The 17429-nt window shown below is 37.1% G+C and overlaps 1 non-coding gene across 1 annotated transcript; it reads left to right on the top strand.

Annotated features, from left to right (window-relative positions):
• The first annotated feature begins 13859 nt into the window (after nt 1-13859).
• On the top strand, nt 13860-13967 carry LOC148564575 (small nucleolar RNA R71). The gene has a single exon (XR_015885155.1). It is a non-coding gene; the product is annotated as a small nucleolar RNA R71 (small nucleolar RNA).
• The last annotated feature ends 3462 nt before the right edge of the window (nt 13968-17429 follow it).

Raw genomic sequence — 17429 nt, 5'->3', positions numbered from 1 at the left:
ATTCTGAACCTCAATGGATAAAGTGAGATGCCAAAACTATTCAAGAGGCAAAAAGCTATAAGTCCCGCTCATTTGATTGGAGCTATGTTTCATTGATAGTTTGGAATTTATAGTATATTATCTTCTTTTTATCCTATTTGATTTTTAGTTGCTTGGGGACAAGCAACAATTTAAGTTTGGTGTTGTGATGAGCGGATAATTTATACGCTTTTTGGCATTGTTTTTAGTATGTTTTTAGTAGAATCTAGTTACTTTTAGGGATGTTTTTATTAGTTTTTATGTTAAATTCACATTTCTGGACTTTACTATGAGTTTGTGTATTTTTCTATGATTTCAGGTATTTTCTGGCTGAAATTGAGGGCTTGAGCAAAAATCAGATTCAGAGGTTGAAGAAGGACTGCTGATGCTGTTGGATTCTGACCTCCCTGCACTCAAAGTGGATTTTCTGGAGCTACAGAACTTGAAATGGCACGCTTCCAATTGCGTTGGAAAGTAGACATTCAGGGCTTTCCAGAAATGTATAATAGTCCATACTTTGCCCAAGTTTAGACGACGCAAACTGGCGTTCAACGCCAGCTCTCTGCCCAATTCTGGCGTCCAGCGCCAGAAACAAGTTGCAAAGTGGAGTTCAACGCCCAAACTGGCACCCAAACTGGCGTTCAACTCCAGGAATGACCTCTACACGTGTAACACTCAAGCTCAGCCCAAGAACACACCAAGTGGGCCCCGGAAGTGGATTTATGCATCAATTACTTACTTCTATAAACCCTAGTAGCTAGTTTATTATAAATAGGACCTTTTACTATTGTATTAGACATCTTTGGACGCCTGGTTCTTAGATCAGAGGGGCTGGCCATTCGGCCATGCCTGGACCTTTCACTTATGTATTTTTAATGGTAGAGCTTCTACACTCCATAGATTAAGGTGTGGAGCTCTGCTGTTCCTCAAAGATTAATGCAAAGTACTACTGTTTTCTATTCAATTCAACTTATTCCACTTCTAAGATATTCATTCGCACTTCAACCTGAATGTGATGAACGTGACAATCATCATCATTCCCTATGAACGCGTGCCTGACAACCACTCCCGTTCTACCTCCGATTGAACGAATATCTCTTAGATTACTAATACAGGGGACCGAGTCCCAGATATTGGATCTTCGTGGTATAAGCTAGATTGATGGCGGCATTCATGAGAATCCGGAAGGTCTAATCCTTGTCTGTGGTATTCCGAGTAGGATTCTGGGATTGAATGACTGTGACGAGCTTCAAACTCGCGAGTGCTGGGCGTAGTGACAGACGCAAAAGGATAGTAAATCCTATTCCAGTATGATCGAGAACCTCCAGATGATTAGCCATGCAGTGACAGCGCATCGGACCATTTTCACAAGGAGGAATAGGATGCAACCAACGATAAAGGTGATGCCTCCAGACGATTAGCCGTGCTGTGACAGAGCATTTGGATCATTTTCCCGAGAGTGATCGAAAGTAGCCATTGACACCGGTGACATCCTTACATAAAGCTAGCCATAGAAAGGAGTAAGATTGATTGGATGAAGACAGCAGGAAAGCGGAGGTTCAGAGGAACAAATGCATCTCCATACGCTTATCTGAAATTCTCACCAATGATTTACATAAGTATTTCTATCCTTATTCTATTAGTTATTTTCGAAAACCCCATTACTATTTTATATCTGCCTGACTGAGATTTACAAGGTGACTATAGCTTGCTTCATACCAACAATCTCCGTGGGATTCGACCCTTACTCACGTAAGGTATTACTTGGACGACCCAGTGCACTTGCTGGTTAGTTGTGCGAAGTTGTGAACCATGGTATTGGCATCATGTTTTTGGCGCCATTACCAGGGAAAGAAAGAGCAATGAATTTTACATAATCAAGGTGTAATCACAATTTCGTCCACCAAGACCCATTGATTCATGATGGATTATAATATCTCCAATCCCTAATGAATCCTTCTCTTTAATATTCTTCATTTTGGTTACTTTGAATTGCCTTTGATTACGTTGGTTGTTTGCTTCCTTTGATTTCCCATAACCCAATTCCCATTTACATTCCATGCAATTTACTTTCAGCTGCTATTTACATTCTTGCTTTTAAATTTCTTGTCATTTAAGATTGAAGTCATTTACATTTCTTTCTCTTTAAGTTTCAGCCCTTTACATTTCTTGCCATTTAAGTTTTTGTTATTTACTTTCTAGCATTTAATTCTCTAGACTTTTATTTCTGGCATTTACATTTCTCGTACTTTACATTTTGTTGCTCTACTTTCATTGTGAATTTACTTTCTGCTCATTTAATTTCACCAAACTCCTTTCAATATTAGCTTGACTAGACTCATCACCCAACTAAAATTACTTAATCCATCAATCCCTGTGGGATCGATGATGAGCGGATATTTTATACGCTTTTTGACATCACTTTCATATAGTTTTTAGTAGTTTTTGTTTAGTTTTTATTAAGTTTTTAATGGTTTTAGTTTTAAAATCACATTATTGGATTATACTATGAGTTTTTGTGTTTTTGGACAATTTTAGGTATTTTCTGGTTGAAATTAAGGAGCTGGAGCAGAGTCTGATTCAGAGACAGAGAAAGCACTGCAGATGTTGTCCAGATCTGACCTGCTTGCATTCGGAAGAGCTTTTCTGGAGCTACACAAGTCCAAATGGAGCGCTCTTAATGGCTTTGGAAAGCTGATTTCTAGAGCTTTCCAGAAATATATAATAGTTTATACTTTACTTCGTATTAGAAGGTCCAAAATTGGCATCCAACGCCAGCTTCCTGTCCCCTTCCAGACGTCTAGCGCCCAAAGAGCAGAGCCCAATGTCCAAAGGCCCAGAAAGGACCCCTAGCTGGCATATCACGCCTAAGAGACCTCAATGCATGTGGATCTCATCAAAGCTCAGCTTAAACACTCACCAAGTGGGCCCCAGAAGTAGAATTTAGTACTAAATAGACTCTTTTACACTTACTAGTCATCTGTTTAGTATTTAAGGGATTAACTTTATGTAATTCAAGTATTTGGACCACTTTTCATCACTCTCCGATTTAGGAGAGCTCCATACATGTTTTTATCTTTGTTTTTTATTTTCAGTATGAGTTTCTAAACCTCCTAGGTTAAGGAGAGGAGCCCTGCTGAGTCCTATGAATTAATTAAAGTACTATTTCTTCTTCGATCCGTGTCTGATCTATCTCTAAGACGTATATTCCAATCTTCATCGTGATGAATAAGACGTTCTAACAAATTGGCTCTATTCATCACATTAAGACGAACGTGCCTGACAAACACCCGTGTCTACTTGGGTTCGTGTGAATACTTGGCTGGAAAGCACGAGCCAACAGCTATGAATTTACATTTCTCAGACGGTTTATCCACGATTTTGTTGGGGACTTCTCGAGACACCAGTTCAGCGGGGAGATTAAGGTCTCTGTGGTATAGGCTAGATCTAAGAAGCAGCATTCTCTGATTCGAAAGATTTTACCTTGTCAGTGGAGTTTTGAGTAGGATTACCAAGAGAATGGATTGCTACATGCTTCATCCTCTATTGGATTGAATACTAGGGGCCCTGACATTCATTCTGTAGCAGAGGAGATCAAAGACCATTAGCGTGGCTTTGATCACTTACAGCCTTCCATAGAAGAAGATCATTCACAAGCAAAGAAGACGGTAGTACCAGAGTTACTTTAGAAAGTCAAAGTAACTTCAACTCTCAATTTAATCCTATCATCTATTCCTATCCCTGAAAACACATGCTTTACATATTCAACATAAAACCTTCTGATTCTGCCTGACTAAGATCTACAAGACAACCATAAGCTTGCTTCAAGCCACAACCCTCGTGGGATCAACCCTGACTCGTTCAGGTATTACTTGGACGACCCAGTGCACTTGCTGGTACTGCTGCTGTTGTATGAAATAGTGTGGGTTATGCATACAAGCACAACCAAGTTTTTGGCGCCGTTGCCGGGGATTGTTGAGTTTGGACAAACTGCCGGATTATTTTTCTCCTTAGATCAGGTAAGTTTATTTTATATTATTTTAATTGAGTCTTTAATTTTTGTTCTGTGTTTAAGACTTGTGTTCTTGTTGAGTCTTTTAATTTTCAAAAATTTCAAAAAATAGTTTTCAATAAATATTTTTATTTTCTTTGTTTAATTCTTGCATTTTTTGAATGTGTCTATTTTCATGGTAATTTCATGTTCTTTGAGTCATTTATTTTTATGTTAATTTTCTTCAAATTTTCGAAAATTTAAAAACCTTTTTTAAAGATATTTTTATTTTTGTAGCTCAATTGGCTAGAGCATTGTGCTCATGTTCTTGGTAATTGTGTTTCTTTGAGTCCTTCTTTCTAAAAACTTTTCAAAAATAATTTCTATGGTTTAATCTTGCGTCAAAGTTTTATGTTTGGTGTCTCTTTTTATTTTTCTTGTATTTTTCGAAAATTTTGTCTTAGTTTTCTAAAAATTTTAAGTTTAGTGTTATTTTTTGTGTTCTTGAGTTCTTTGAGTCTTTAAATTTTGTTCTTCGTGTTCTTGTGAGTCTTTAAGGTGTTCTTGAGTCTTGCATGTGTCTTGATCTTAAAATTTTTAAGTTTGGTATTCCCTTGTGTTTCCCTCCAAATTTTTGAAAATTTGGGTGCACTAGATCTAAAAATTTTAAGTCTTGTGTCTTTTTTGTGTTTTTCTCTTTCATCATAAATTCAAAAAATCAAAAAAATATCTTTTCTAACTAATTTCTAACCATAATTTTCGAAAAACCTTTAAAAATTCAGATTTTGTTTTAAAATTTTATTTTATCATATCTTAGTTGTCAAGTTTTCAAAATTTAAATTTCTTTTTCAAAAATAAAAATCATATCTTTTTTAAAAATTCTTATCTTTTTCAAAACATATCATATCTTTTTCAAAATTCAAAATTCGAAAATCTCATCTTATCTTTTTCAAATTTCAAATTTCTTATCTTATCTTTTTCAAAATTCAAATTTTCAAAATCATATCTTTTTCAAAATCAATTTTCTAATCTTATATTTTTGTTTCTTATCTTATCTTTTCTAACTTCTAATTTTCAAATCATATCCTTTTCAAAATCAAATTTTAAAATCTTATCTTTTTAAAATCAATTTCAAATCCTTTTAATTTCAAGTTTTATCTTTTTCTAATTTCAAATTTTGATTTCAAAATCTTTTCTTATCTTACCTTTTATCTTATTTTAAATTTAAATCTTTTCTTGTCTTATCTTTTCTTTTCTATTCTCTATTTTTATTTTTATTCTTTTATCTTTTCTTAATTAATATCCTGTCTTCTCTCTCATCTTTTTCAAAATCTCCTAACTAACTCTCACCTCTCTCAAATTTTGGAAAACTAACTCTTTTTTTTCTCTCTCTTCATTTTCAAAACCACCTAACTAACTCTCTCTTCTCAATTTTTCAAAAACTACTTCTTATCTTCTCTCTCTTCTTTTTCAAAATCTCCTAACTAACTCTTCTCTTTCTTAGTTTTCGAAAATATCTCTCCTCTTCTCTCTCTTATTTTTCAAAACCTCCTAACTAACTCTCTTCTTTCATTAATTTTCGAAAATCCTCTCTCATCTTCTCTCTCTTCTTTTTCAAAACTACCAAACTAACTCTCTTCTCTCTCTATTTTCGAAAATTAATTCTCCCTCTCTCTCTCCTCTGTTTTCGAAAATTCAACAATTAAAATTCAAATATTTTTAAATTAAATTAACTTAATTTTCGAAAAAATTAATTAATTAATTAAATAAAAAAGTAAAAATATTTTAATTGACTTTTTCTATTTATACCTCTTCTCTTCTAATCTCTTTTCACTCAACTCTAATAGCATTACCTCAACTTCTTTATCTTCTTCTTTGCTCTTCATCTCACATCTCACTTGGAGCTTCTTGCCAATTGGCACAGAAAACTTTCTTGTGATTTCATTTCTCTCTTTACTCTTATCTACTATATCCAAGGTTTTTAGCCTATACTTATTTTATTTATTTTTTTTAATTTTTATCTTCTTCTTCTTTCTCTACTTCTGACTTTAAGGAGGAGCTTCTTGTCTATTGGCAGTCTCTTTTCTTTCTTTTTCTTTTCTTCTTGTTTATGACCAGGAACAGGGATAAAGAACCCCTCTTGACTCCTGATCCTGAACCTGAAAAGACTCTGAGGAGGCGTTTACAACAAGCTAAAGTACAATACTCCGGAAGAGATCTTTCAGAAAGTTTTGAACAAGAAATGGAGGATATGGCCGAACCATAAGAGGAGCCTAGAAAGGTCCTTGGTGACTTCACCACACCTACCTTTGACTTTTATGGCAGAAGAATTGCTGTATCTGCCATTGGAGCTAACAATTTTGAGCTTAAGCCTCAGTTAGTCTCTCTTCTGCAGCAGAACTGCAAGTTCCATGGACTTTCACTGGAAGATCCACATCAGTTCTTAGCAAAATTTTTACAGATCTGTGATACTGTAAAGACTAATAGAGTTGATCCTGAAGTCTATAAGCTAATGCCTTTTCCCTTTGCGTTAAGAGACAGAGCTATATTTTGGTTGGATTCCCAACCAAGAGAGAGTATTGACTCTTGGGAAAAGCTTGTAAATGCTTTTCTGGCTAAATTCTTTCCACCTCAAAGGATGAGCAAGATTAGAGTAGAAGTACAAACCTTCAGACAAAGAGAAGGTGAATCCCTCTATGAATCTTGGGAAATATACAAGCAACTGATTAAGAGATGTTCTCCTGACATGCTCTCAGAGTGGTCCCTCATAGGCGTGTTCTATGATGGTTTATCTGAGATATCCAAAATTTTATTGGACAGATCTGCAGGTGGATCTCTCAACTTGAAGAAAACACCTGTAGAAGCAAGAGAGCTCATTGAGATAGTTGCAAACAACTAATTCATGTACACCTCTGAGAGGAATCCTGTAAACCATGGAACCTCTCAGAAGAAAGGAGTTCATGAAGTTGACACTCTAAATGCCATCCTGGCTCAGAATAAGATCTTGACCCAACAGGTCAACATTATCTCTCAACATCTCACTGGGATGCAAACTGCACCTAGCAGTAATCAGGAATCTTCTCTTGAAGAAGAAGCTTATGATCCTGATCAACCCACCATGGAGGAGGTGAATTACATGGGAGAAGCCTATGGAAACACTTACAACCCTTCATGGAGGAATCATCCTAACCTCTCACAGAAGGATCAATAGAAACCTTAGCAAGGTTTCAATCAAGGTGGTAGGAACCAGAATAGGTTCAATAACAGACTACTATTCCCATATTCTCAAGGGAATATGGAGACTTCTGAGCAAAGCCTTTCTGACTTAGCCATTCTAGTCTCCAGCCTCACTAAGACCATCCACAGTTTCATTAATGAAACAAGATCCTTGGTGCACGAAATCGTGATCGTTCATTCCTTGGTAACAGCGCTAAAAACTTCATGCGCACGTTCATAATTTTAGTTCTTTGTCACAACTTCACACAACTAACCAGCAAGTGTACTGGGTCGTCCAAGTAATAAACCTTACGTGAGTAAGGGTCGATCCCACGGAGATTGTCGGCTTGAAGCAATCTATGGTCACCTTGTAAATCTCAGTCAGGCGGATTCCAATGGTTATAGAGTTTTAATAATTAAAAGATAAATAAAACGTAAAATAAAGATAGAGATACTTATGTAATTCATTGGTGAGAATTTCAGATAAGCGTATGGAGATGCGTTGTTCTTTCTGAATCTCTGCTTTCCTACTGCATTCATCCAATCCTTCATACTCCTTTCTATGGCAAGCTTATGTTGGGCATCACCGTTGTCAATGGCTACATCCCGTCCTCTCAGTGAAAATGGTCCAAAATGCGCTGTCACCGCACGGCTAATCATCTGTCGGTTCTCGATCATACTGGAATAAGATTCAGTAATCCTTTTGCGTCTGTCACTATGCCCAGCACTCGCGAGTTTGAAGCTCGTCACAGCCATCCCTTCCCAGATCCTACTCGGAATACCACAGACAAGGTTTAGACTTTCCGGATCTCAAGAATGGCCGCCAATAATTCTAGCCAATACCATGAAGACTCTGATCTCACGATCAGGAGGCTAAGAGATACGCATTCAAGCTTGTTTGCATGTAGAACGGAAGTGTTTGTCAGGCACGCGTTCATAAGTGAGAATGATGATGAGCGTCACATAATCATCACATTCATCATGTTCTTGTGTGCGATGGATATCTTAGAAAAGAAATAGGCTTGAGTTGAATAGAAAAAACAATAGTACTTTGTATTAATTCATGAGAAACAGCAGAGCTCCACACCTTAATCTATGGTGTGTAGAAACTCTACCGTTGAAAATACATAAGTGATGAAGGTCCGGGCATGGTCAAATGGCCAGCCTTCATAAAGGTCTAAGATAGCATAAGACTAATCAAAGATGTGAAATAATTCACTAAAAGTAGTTTTTATACTAAACTAGTAGCTAGGGTTACAGAAATAAGTAAATGATGCAGAAATCCACTTCCTGGGCCCACTTGGTGTGTGCTTGGGCTGAGCATTGAGCTTTCATGTGTAGAGACTTCTTTTGGAGTTAAATTCCAGGTTGTAACCTGTTTTTGGCGTTTAACTCTGATTTGCAACCTGTTTCTGGCATTTAACTCCATAATAGGGTAGGAAGCTGGCGTTGAACGCCCGTTTGTGTCATCTAAACTCGGGCAAAGAATAGACTATTATATATTGCTGGAAAGCCCTAGATGTATACTTTCTAACGCAATTAAGAGAGCGCCATTTGGACTCCTGTAGCTCCAGAAAATCCACTTTGAGTGCAGGGAGGTCAGAATCCAACAGCATCTGCAGTCCTTCTTCAGCCTCTGAATCAGATTTTTGCTCAAGTCCCTCAATTTCAGCTAGAAAGTACCTGAAATCACAGAAAAATACACAAACTCATAGTAAAGTCTAGAAATGTGATTTTTAATTAAAAACTAATAAAAATATTCTAAAAACTAACTAAATCATACTAAAAGCTATGTAAAAAACAATGCCAAAAAGCGTATAAATTATCCACTCATCACAACACCAAACTTAAATTGTTGCTTGTCCCCAAGCAACTGAAAATCAAATAGGATAAAAAGAATAGAATAAACTATAAATTCCAAAATATCAATGAAACTTAGCTCCAACTAGATGAGTGGGACTAGTAGCTTTTTGCCTCTTGAATAGTTTTGGCATCTCACTTTATCCATTGAAGTTCAGAATGATTGGCATCTATAGGAACTCAGAATTCAGATAGTGTTATTGATTCTCCTAGTGCAGTATGTTGATTCTTGAACACAGCTACTTTATGAGTCTTGGCCGTGGCCCTAAGCACTTTGTTTTTCAGTATTAACACCGGATACATAAATGCCACAGACACATAACTGGATGAACCTTTTCAGATTGTGACTCAACTTTGCTAGAGTCCCTAATTAGAGGTGTCCAGGGTTCTTAAGCACACTCTTCTTTTTGCTTTGGAGCTCGACTTTAACCGCTCAGTCTCAAGTTTTCACTTGACACCTTCACGCCACAAGCACATGGTTAGGGACAGCTTGGTTTAGCTGCTTAGGCCAGGATTTTATTCCTTTAGGCCCTCCTATCCATTAATGCTCAAAGCCTTGGATCCTTTTTACCCTTGCCTTTTGGTTTTAAGGGCTATTGGCTTTTTGCTCTTGCCTTTTGGTTTAAAGAGCTTTTGGCTTTTTCTGCTTGCTTTTTCTTTTTCTTTCTTTTTTTTTTTGCCATTTTTCTTTTCTTTTCTTTTTTTCCGCAAGATTTTGTATTCACTGCTTTTTCTTTCTTTAAGAATCAATTTTATGATTTTTCGGATTATCAGTAACATTTCTCCTTTTCATCATTCTTTCAAGAGCCAACATATTTAACATTCATAAACAACAATATCAAAAGACATATGCACTGTTCAAGCATTCATTCAGAAAACAAAAAGTATTGTCACCACATTAAACTAATTTCAAGGATGAATTCAAAATTCATGTTCTTCTTGTTCTTTTGTAATTAAAGCATTTTTCATTTAAGAAAGGTGATGGATTCATAGGACATTCATAGCTTTAAGACATAGACACTTAAATACTAATGATCTTGTAATAAGACACAAACATAAACATAAAGCATAGTAAACAAAAAACAGGAAAATAAGAACAAGGAGATTAAGGAACAGGTCCACCTTAGTGAGGGTGGCGTCTTCCTCTTCTTGAAGAACCAATGGTGCTCTTGAGCTCCTCTATGTCTCTTCCTTGTCTTTGTTGCTCCTCCCTCATAGCTCTTTGATCTTCTCTAATCTCATGGAGAATGATGGAGTGCTCTTGGTGTTCCATCCTTAGTTGTCCCATGTTGGAACTTAATTCTCCTAGGGAGGTGTTGATTTGCTCCCAATAGTTCTGTTGAGGGAAGTGCATCCCTTGAGGTATCTCAGGGATTTCATGGTGAGGAATTTCCTCATGCTCTTTTTGAGGTCCATGATCTCTTGTTTGCTCCATCCTTTTCTTAGTGATGGGCTTGTCCTCTTCAATGAGGATGTTTCCCTCTATGTCAATTCCAGCCGAATTACAGAGGTGGCAAATGAGGTGAGGAAAGGCTAACCTTGCCAAAGTAGAGGACTTGTCAGCCACCTTGTAGAGTTCTTAAGGTATAATCTCATGAACTTCTACTTCTTCCCCAATCATGATACTATGGATCATAATGGTCCGGTCTACAGTAACTTCAGACCGGTTGCTAGTAGGAATAATTGAGCATTGGATGAACTCCAACCATCCTCTAGCTACAGGCTTAAGGTCCGGTCTTCTCAATTGAACCGACTTGCCTCTTGAGTCAACTTTCCATTGAGCTCCTTCTACACATATGTCCATGAGGACTTGGTCCAACCTTTGATCAAAGTTGACCCTTCTAGTGTAGGGGCGTGCATTTTCTTGCATCATTGGCAAGTTGAACGCCAACCTTACATTTTCCAGACTGAAATCTAAGTATTTCCCCCGAACCATGGTAAGCCAATTCTTTGGATTCGGGTTCACACTTTGGTCATGGTTCCTAGTGATCCATGTGTTTGCATAGAACTCTTGAACCATTAAGATCTTCGGATACTCATTCTTTTTGAGCTTGAAAGGAACCTCAGGGATCACTTTCTTCTTGGCCACAACTTCATAGAAGTGGTCATGATGGACCTTTGAGATGAATCTCTCTATCTCCCACGACTCAGAGGTGGAAGCAATTGCCTTCCCTTTCCTCTTTCTTGAGGTTTTTCTGGCCTTAGGTGCCATTAATGGTTATGGAAAAACAAAAAGCAATTCTTTTACCACACCAAACTTAAAATGTTTGCTCGTCCCCGAGCAAAAGAAAAAAGAAAGAAGGAAAAGAAGAAGAAAAATGGAGGAGAGCGAGAGAGGTGTGTATTCGGCCAAGGGGAAGAAGAAATGGTTGTGTTGTGTGAAAATGAAGAAGGAATGAGGGGTTTATATAGGAGTGGGGGGAGGTTTTAGGGTTCGGCCATTAGGGTTGGGTTTGGGAGGGAAAAGAATTTGAATTTTGGAGGTAGGTGGGGTTTATGGGGAAGAGTGGATGAATGTGAGTGGTTAAGAGTATTTGGGGAAGAGGTATGGAGGTGATTGGTGAAGGGTATTTGGGGAAGAGAGTTATGAAAAGGTGTGAAGAGGAGAGAAGACGATGTGGGGATCCTGTGGGGTCCATAGATCCTGAGGGGTCAAGGACTTAGCATCCCTGCTCCAATTAGGCATGCAAAATGCCCTTTGTATGCAATACTGGCGTTTAACGCCAAACTGCTGCCTATTTTTGGCGTTAAACACCCAAATGTAGCCTGTTTCTGGCGTTTAATGCCAGGTTGATGCTTGTGTCTGGCGTTAAACGCCAGCTTGGTGCTTGTTTCTGGCGTTAAACGCCAGACAGATGCTTATTTCTGGCGTTTAAGCGCCAAAATGTTCTTCCTCCAGGATATGCTGTTTTTCATTCCATTTTTTTTATTTTTCAGTAGTTTTGTGACTTCACATGATCATCAACCTAAAGAAAACATAAAATAGCAATGGAAAATAAATAGATATAATTAAATAACATTGGGTTTCCTCCCAACAAGCGCTTCTTTAATGTCAATAGCTTGACAGTGAGCTCTCATGGAGCCTCACAGATAATTAGAGCAAGGTTGGGACCTTCCACCACCAAACTTAGAGTTTGAATGTGGGGGTTCAACACCAAACATAGAGTTTGGTTGTGGCCTCCCAACACCAAACTTAGAGTTTGACTGTGGGGGCTTTGGTTGACTCTGCAGTGAGAGAAGCTTTTCATGCTTCCTCTCCAGTGTTACAGAAGGTGAACCTTGAGTCTTAAACACAAGGTAGTCCTCATTCAGTTGAAGGACCAACTCTCCTCTGTCCACATTAATCATAGCTTTTGCTGTGGCTAGGAAGGGTCTTCCAAGGATGATGGATTCATCCTCATCCTTCCCAGTGTCTAGGATTATGAAATTAGCAGGGATGTAAAGGCCTTCAACCTTTACTAACACGTCCTCTACTTGTCCATAAGCCTATTTTCTTGAGTTGTATGCCATCTCTAATGAGATTCTGGCGGCTTGCACCTCAAAGATTCCTAGTTTCTCCATTACAGAGAGTGGCATTAAGTTTATGCCTGACCCCAGGTCACACAGAGCCTTCTCAAAGGTCATGGTGCCTATGTTACAGGAAATTAGGAATTTACCAGGATCCTGTTTCTTTTGAGGTAATTTCTGCCTATCCAATGCATTTAGTTCATTGGTGAGCAAGGGAGGTTCATCTTCCCAAGTCTCATTACCAAATAATTTGGCATTCAGCTTCATGATTGCACCAAGGTACTTAGCAACTTGCTCTTCAGTAATGTCTTCTTCCTCTTCAGAGGAAGAATACTCATCAGAGCTCATGAAGGGCAGAAGCAAGTTAAATGGAATCTCTATGGTCTTTGTATGAGCCTCAGATTCCTTCAAGTCCTCATTGAGGAACCCCTTAGTGTTCAGAGGATGTCTCATGAGGTCTTCCTCATTGGGACTCACGTCCTCCTCCTCCTCTCTGGGTTCGGCCACACCAAGTAAGGTTATGGCCTTGCACTCTCTTTTTGGATTCTCTTCTGTATTGCTTGGGAGAGTACTAGGAGGAGTTTCAGTGATTCTTTTACTCAGCTGGCCCATTTGTACCTCCAAATTTCTGATGGAGGACCTTGTTTCATTCATGAAACTTAGAGTGGTCTTAGATAGATCAGAGACTATACTTGCTAAGCTAGATGGATTCTACTCAGAATTCTCTGTCTGTTGCTGGGTGGATGATGGAAAAGGCTTGCTATTGCTAAACCTGTTTCTTCCACCATTATTAAAGCCTTGTTGAGGCTTTTGTTGATCCTTCCATGAGAAATTTGGATAATTTCTCCATGAGGGATTATAGGTGTTTCCATAGGGTTCACCCATGTAATTCACCTCTGCTATTGCAGGGTTCTCAGGATCATAAGCTTCTTCTTCAGAAGATGCCTCTTTAGTACTGTTGGATGCAGCTTGCAATCCATTCAGACTCTGGAGAAATCATATTGACTTGCTGAGTCAATATTTTATTCTGAGCCAATATGGCATTCAGAGTATCAATTTCAAGAACTCCCTTCTTCTGAGGCGTCCCATTGTTCACAGGATTCCTCTCAGAGGTGTACATGAACTGGTTATTCGCAACTATTTCAATGAGTTCCTGAGCTTTTGCAGGGGTTTTCACGTGAAGAGATCCTCCTGCAGAATGGTCCAATGACATTTTTAACAACTCAGACAGACTATCATAGAATATACTTTTGATGCTCCATTATGGAAGCATGTCAGTAGGACACCTTTTGATCAGTTGCTTATATCTTTCCCAAGCTTCATAGAGGGATTCTCCTTCCTTCTGTCTGAAGGTTTGGATTTCCACTCTAAGCTTGCTCATCTTTTGAGGAGGAAAGAATTTGGCCAGGAAAGCACTGACCAACTTATCCCAAGAGTTCAGGCTATCCTTAGGTTGTGAATCCAACCATGTTCTAGCTCTGTCTCTTACAACCAAAGGGAAAAGCATAAGCCTGTAGACCTCGGGATCAACTCCATTGGTCTTGACAGTGTCACAGATTTGCAAGAATTCAGCTAAAAATTGATGAGGATCTTCCATTGGAAGTCCATGAAACTTGCAGTTCTGTTGCATTAGAGAAACTAATTGAGGCTTAAGCTCAAAGTTGTTTGCTCCAATTGCAGGAAGTGAGATGCTTCTTCCATAGAAGTTAGAAGAGGGTGCAATAAAGTTACCAAGCATCTTTCTTGCATCTCTACCATTGTTATTAGGTTTGGCCATGTCTCCTTCTTTTTCGAAAATTTCTGTTAGGTCCTCTCCAGAGAGTTGTGCCTTAGCTTCCCTTAGCTTTCTCTTCAGAGTCCTTTCAGGTTTAGGGTCGGCTTCAGCAAGAATGTTCTTATCCTTGTTCCTGCTCATATGAAAAAGAAGAGAATAGAAAAGAAGAGGAATCCTCTATGTCACAGTATAGAGATTCCTTTATGTGAGTAGAAGAATAGAAGAGTAGAATGAAGAAAAGAGAAGATGAAGAATTCGAACACAGAGAGGGAGAGAGGGTTTGAATTTTAAATTAAAATAAAAGGAAAATATTTTTGTTTTTATTTTAAATATTAGTTAAAATTCGAAATTAAGAAGCAAAATAAAATTAAAATGAAATTTAAAACAATTAGTTAATGAAAAGTAATTTTGAAAAAGAGGTTAGTAATTTTCGAAAATTGGAGAGAGAAAGGTAGTTAGGTAGTTTTGAAAAAGATATGATTAAAACAGAAAACTTTTAAAATCAAACAAAAAGTCAAATGGTTAATTGAAAAAGATTTGAAAATCAATTTTGAAAAGATAAGAAGTTAGAAAAAGATTTTGAAATTAAAATTGAAAAAGATATGATTGAAAGATATTTTGAAAAAGATTTGAAAAGGAAATTTAAAAAGATTTGATTTTGAAAATTAAAGTTGATTACTTGACTAACAAGAAACAAAAAAATATGATTTTAAAATTTTAAAGATTGAACCTTTCTTAATAGGCAAGTAACAACTTGAAATTTTTGAATCAAAATATTAAATGTTAGTAATAAATTTGAAAATATGAAGTAAAAATAAGAAAAAGATTTTAAAAATTAATTTTAAAAATTTTTGAAAATATATATAAAAAAATTGAAAAAGATTTGATTTTTGAAAAAGATTTGAAAATGGTAGAATTTCTAAATTGAAATTTTGACTTGATTAGCAAGAAACAACTAAATTTTAAAACTTTTTGACTAAATCAAACCAAAATTTCGAAATTTATGAGAAGAAAAAGGGAAAGATATTTTTTTGATTTTTAAATTTTTAATGATGAAAGAGAAAAATACAAAATTGACACAAAATATAGAAATTATGAATCAAAACAACTAATGCATGCAAGAACACTTTGAATGTCAAAATGAATACCAAGAACACTTTGAAGATCAAGATGAACATCAAGACTTATTTTAGAAAATTTTTAAGAAAAGAAAAACATGCAAGACACCAAACTTAGACATTTTCAAACTTTAGACACTAACAAATTGAAAATGCATATGAAAAACAAGAAAAGACACAAAACAAGAAAAATTAAAGATCAAACATAGAAATCATCAAGAACAACTTGAAGATCATGAAGAACACATGCATGAATTTTCAAAGATTTTAAGACAAATTAAAAAGATGCAATTGACACCAAACTTACAAATTGACACTAGACTCAAACAAGAAACATAAAATTTTTGGTTTTTTTATTATTTTATAAGAATATTTTGGCTTTTTCGAAAATTATTTCGGGAAAAACAAAAAAGAAGAAATTTTTTTTTGTATTTTTCGAAAATAAGAAATAAAAAGCTTAAAATTAAAATAAAATTACCTAATCTGAGCAACAAGATGAACCGTCAGTTGTCCAAACTCGAACAATCCCTGGCAACAGCGCCAAAAACTTGGTGCACGAAATCGTGATCGTTCATTCCTTGGTAACGGTGCTAAAAACTTCATGCGCACGTTCATAATTTTAGTTCTTTGTCACAACTTCGCACAACTAACCAGCAAGTGCACTGGGTTGTCCAAGTAATAAACCTTACGTGAGTAAGGGTCGATCCCACGGAGATTGTCGGCTTGAAGCAAGCTATGGTCACCTTGTAAATCTCAGTCAGGCGGATTCAAATGGTTATAAAGTTTTAATAATTAAAAGATAAATAAAACGTAAAATAAAGATAGAGATACTTATATAATTCATTAGTGAGAATTTCAGATAAGCGTATGGAGATGCATTGTTCCTTCTGAATCTCTGCTTTTCTACTGCATTCATCCAATCCTTCATACTCCTTTCTATGGCAAGCTTATGTTGGGCATCACCGTTGTCAATGGCTACATCCCGTCCTCTCAGTGAAAATGGTCCAAAATGCACTGTCACCGCACGGCTAATCATCTGTCGGTTCTCGATCATACTGGAATAGGATTCAGTAATCCTTTTGCATCTGTCACTATGCCTAGCACTCACGAGTTTGAAGCTCGTCACAGCCATCCCTTCCCAGATCCTACTCGGAATACCACAGACAAGGTTTAGACTTTCCGGATATCAATAATGGCCGCCAATAATTCTAGCCTATACCACGAAGACTCTGATCTCACGATCAGGAGGCTAAGAGATACGCATTCAAGCTTGTTTGCATGTAGAACGGAAGTGTTTATCAGGCACGCGTTCATAAGTGAGAATGATGATGAGCGTCACATAATCATCACATTCATCATGTTCTTGTGTGCGATGGATATCTTAGAGAAGAAATAGGCTTGAGTTGAATAGAAAAACAATAGTACTTTGCATTAATTCATGAGGAACAGCAGAGCTCCACACCTTAATCTATGGTGTGTAGAAATTCTACCGTTGAAAATACATAAGTGATGAAGGTCCAGTTATGGCCGAATGGCCAGCCTCCATAAAGGTCTAAGATAGCATAAGACTAATCAAAGATGTGAAATAATTCACTAAAAGTAGTTTTTATACTAAACTAGTAGCTAGGGTTACAGAAATAAGTAAATGATGCAGAAATCCACTTCCTGGGCCCACTTGGTGTGTGCTTGGGCTGAGCATTGAGCTTTCATGTGTAGAGACTTCTTTTGGAGTTAAACGCCAGGTTATAACCTGTTTCTGGCGTTTAATTCTGATTTGCAACCTGTTTCTGGCGTTTAACTCCAGAATAGGGCAGGAAGCTAGAGTTGAATGCCAGTTTGCGTCATCTAAACTCGGGCAAAGTATGGACGATTATATATTGCTGGAAAGTCCTGGATGTCTACTTTCCAAAGCAGTTGAGAGCACGCCATTTGGACTCTTGTAGCT

This window comes from Arachis ipaensis, chromosome B5, assembly GCF_059453495.1.
Source record: "Arachis ipaensis isolate K30076 ecotype BB chromosome B5, ASM5945349v1, whole genome shotgun sequence".
NCBI lineage: Eukaryota > Viridiplantae > Streptophyta > Magnoliopsida > Fabales > Fabaceae > Arachis > Arachis ipaensis.
Note: the sequence above shows the minus strand (reverse complement) of the source record. Positions and strands in the feature narration are given on the sequence as shown.